Source organism: Triticum dicoccoides, chromosome 1B (assembly GCF_002162155.2).
Source record: "Triticum dicoccoides isolate Atlit2015 ecotype Zavitan chromosome 1B, WEW_v2.0, whole genome shotgun sequence".
Classification (NCBI taxonomy): domain Eukaryota; kingdom Viridiplantae; phylum Streptophyta; class Magnoliopsida; order Poales; family Poaceae; genus Triticum; species Triticum dicoccoides.
In genome coordinates this window covers 253,961,284-253,965,533 of record NC_041381.1, presented here as the reverse complement: position 1 = coordinate 253,965,533, position 4,250 = coordinate 253,961,284, and positions in this window count along the sequence as shown.

The following is a 4,250-nucleotide window of genomic DNA, read 5'->3' as shown; positions in this document are numbered from 1 at the left end:
GGTTCGGGAATTTCATTGGTGGGAGTTCTAGTAGCTCTAGTTCTTCTTCCACGGATATTGGTTTGAGATTGGGATTTCTTACCGATTATTCGTTCTTGATCCGTACCTTGTTGAATTATTTTTTCTTCCTTAATTCTTCGTGGTTTCTCAATTTATGGATATGTGACCATTTGAAGAGGAATGCATTCGTTCATTTTGTTCGGATGTGATGACTATATGTTGCAATTTTCATTCCGTTGGATTCAGCTTCTATATTGTTGTCTATCTATGTGCTAATGGTGGTCAACCTCTTCAGGGTGGCTCCTCCAACGCGCACGACTCCGAATCCTAATCCGCCTCCACCTCCGCCTCCTCCGGAAGCATGGCAAGCTGTGATGGCCGCTACTAATGCAAACACACAGTTGATCATGCAAATCCTTCAAGAGCGCAATCAAGGCAGTCAAGGGAATCAAGGCCATAATCAGCACCACTTTGCTACTCTGAACCAGTTCCTTGCTAATGGCCCAAAGACGTTCAGCGGTTGTGTTGAGGCTACCGATGCTGACGATTGGCTAGTGGATCTGGGCAAGCATTTTGAATGTAGCAACGTCAGGCCTGAAGATTTCGTCAAGTTCGCTTCTTTCCAGCTCAAAGATCAGGCTGCAGAGTGGTTCCAGCAGTACAAGGATTCCAGAGGTGGACGTCTGATAACTTGGGACGATTTCCGTCAAGATTTCTGCGCTCATCACATCCCTCAAAGTGTGGTTGAGAGTAAGCGTCAGGAATTCCGCAATCTGAAGCAAGGCTCTTTGTCTGTCTATGACTACAACAAGTTGTTCCAGAAGCTCGCCCGTTTTGCCAAGCAGGATGTTCCTGATGAGAAGAGCATGATCTATCAGTTCAGGGGTGGTCTTCGCGAGGAAATTCAGCTCGCTCTTGTCCTCTTTGAGCCGTTGAGATACGATGAGTTCTACAACATGGCACTGAAGCAAGAGGCTGCTCAGATGAGATGTGATGCTTCCAGGAAGCGTGCCAGAGATGTTACTCCGTCTTCCTCTACTCAAGTGGTCAAGCAGCAGAAGTATTGGCTTCCTCCTCCTCCGTTCCGTCAGCCGTATCAGCAGAAGAGCAAAGGTGGCAGTGGTTTCTCCCACCCACCCAACCCAGGCTTTCAGAACAAGGCTTCGTCTCAAGCTCTAAGACCGAGTGCTCCGTATCACCGTCCGCTTTCAGAGGTCACGTGCAACAAGTGCCAACAGAAGGGTCACTATGCCAACAAGTGTACCAACCAGAGGCGTCTTCCTCCTCCTCCTCCTGTCAGATCGGCAAGTACAGCTGTGGACAAGCACAATCCCAAGCACGCCAAGGTCAATATGGTGAATGCAGCTCATGCAGAGGACTCGTCAGATGTGATCATGGGTAACCTTCTTGTTAACGATGTTCCTGCAAAAGTTCTTTTTGACACAGGTGCATCACATTGCTTCATTTCCAAACCTTTTGCATCAAAGTATGACTGTGATTATCAGTATCTGCAAAGTTCCTTGCAAATTGTGTCATCGGGCAAGCAGATGACAGCTAACACCTGCGTCCCTGAGGTTACTATCACATTGGGTGACTACAAGTTCCTTTCTTCCCCTATTGTTCTCGGTAACTCGGATATTGATCTTATTCTCGGAATGGATTGGCTTTCTAAGCACAAGGCACATCTTGACTGTGCTGCCAGGCAGATTCAATTGACTCATTCGTCTGAGGATGTCATTGTCTTTGCCACTCGGGATAATTCCATCCGGTTGTTTTCTCTCAATGAGAAGGGTGAATTGGATGCTATTTCGCAAATTCCTGTCGTTTGCGAATATCAAGACGTCTTTCCAGAAGAACTTCCAGGGATGCCTCCAAACCGGCCGGTTGAATTCGTTATTGAACTTGAGCCCGGTACGGAACCTGTGTGCAAACGTCCCTACAAGCTCGGCCCCGAAGAGTTGAAGGAGTTGAAGAAACAACTCGATGAGCAAGAAAGATTGGGTCTCATACGGCCTAGTACTTCTCCGTGGGGTTGTGGTGTTCTTTTTGTGAAGAAGAAGGATGGATCGAGTCGACTTTGTGTTGATTACCGTCCAGTAAACAAGAAGACCATCAAGAACAAATACCCACTTCCCAACATCAATGAGCTATTCGAACAACTCAAGGGTGCTCAAGTATTCTCCAAGCTTGATCTCCGTATGGGTTATCATCATATTCGTATTCGTGAGCAAGATATTCCCAAGACGGCGTTCAGAACAAGCTTTGGTTCATATGAATACACCGTCATGTCTTTTGGCCTCGCTAACGCTCCTCCGACGTTCTCTCGCATGATGAACTTCATCTTCAACCCCTACACCAATGAATTCGTCTTGGTCTATCTCGACGACATTCTGGTTTTCTCGAAGAACAAGGAAGATCATGCCAAGCACTTGCGTTTGGTACTTGACAAGCTCAGAGAACATCAGTTCTACGCCAAGTTCTCCAAGTGTGAATTTTGGCTCGATGAGGTTCTTTATCTTGGTCATATCATCTCTGCCAAGGGCATTTCCGTGAATCCTGAGAAGGTGTCTGCAATTGTGAATTGGGAACCTCCTCAGAACGTGAAGCAACTCCGCAGTTTTCTCGGTCTCGCAAGCTATTGCAGAAGATTCGTTGAAAACTTTTCTAAGATCGCCAAGCCTCTCTCAAATCTTCTTCAGAAGCACGTCAAGTACGTTTGGTCTCCGGAGTGTGATATTGCTTTCAACACTTTGAAAGAGAAATTGATCACTGCTCCAGTTCTGACTCCGCCCGATGAAACCAAGCCGTACGAGGTATTTTGTGATGCCTCTCTCCAAGGTCTCGGTGTTGTACTGATGCAAGAGAAGAAAGTTGTTGCTTATACCTCTCGCCAGTTGAAACCTAATGAGAAGAACTACCCCACTCATGATCTCGAGTTGGCGGCAGTTGTACACGCTTTGTTGACTTGGAGACATCTTCTATTGGGAAGGAAAGTGGATATTTTCACTGATCACAAGAGTCTCAAGTACATCTTCACTCAGCCTAATCTCAACCTCAGGCAGACTCGATGGGTCGAAATGATTCAAGAGTACAATCCGAGTATCGAGTATACTCCAGGCAAGGCTAATGTGATTGCTGACGCTTTGAGCAGAAAAGCATATTGCAACAGTCTGATTCTCAAGCCTTATCAACCCGAGCTTTGTGAAGCTTTCCGTAAACTTAATCTGCAAGTTGTTCCTCAAGGTTTCCTCGCCAACCTTCAAGTCTCTCCTACCTTAGAAGACCAGATTCGCCAAGCCCAACTTCTTGACGCTATGGTGAAGAAGGTGAAGATTGGTATTGCAAAGAGTCAGTCCAAGTACAAGTGCTTCCGACTTGATGACAAGGACACTCTCTTCTTCGAGGATCGAATTGTTGTGCCCAAAGGTGAACTCCGTAAGGTGATCATGAACGAGGCTCACAACTCTCTCCTCTCCATCCACACTGGTAGTACGAAGATGTATCAGGACCTCAAGCAAGCTTATTGGTGGACTCGAATGAAGCGCGAGATCGCTCAATTCGTGAATGAATGTGATGTCTGCAGAAGAGTGAAGGCAGAACACCAAAGGCCAGCTGGTCTCCTCCAACCTCTTGCCATTCCAGAATGGAAGTTTGACCACATTGAAATGGACTTCGTGACTGGGTTTCCAAAGTCCAAGCGTGGCAATGATGCTATATTTGTCGTCATCGACAAGCTCACCAAAGTGGCTCATTTTCTGCCTATCAAAGAGTCAATCACTGCAGCTCAATTGGCAGAACTCTATACCTCTCGCATTGTCTCTCTGCACGGTATTCCTCAAGTGATATCTTCAGACCGTGGCAGCATCTTTACCTCCAAGTTTTGGGATTCTTTTCAGAAGGCCATGGGCACCAACATCCGCTTCAGCACAGCTTTCCATCCTCAAACGAGCGGTCAAGTCGAGCGTGTCAACCAAATTCTTGAAGATATGCTCAGGGCTTGTGTGATCTCCTTCGGCATGAAGTGGGAGGATTGTCTTCCTTATGCTGAATTCTCATACAACAACAGCTTTCAAGCAAGTTCGGGCAAGGCCCCCTTTGAAATTCTGTATGGCAGGAAGTGCCGTACCCCTCTCAACTGGTCTGAAACCGGTGAACGTCAGCTGCTGGGTAATGACTTAATCACAGAAGCAGAAGAAATGTGCAAAGTCATTCGTGATAACCTCAAAGCAGCTCAATCCCGCCAGAAGTGC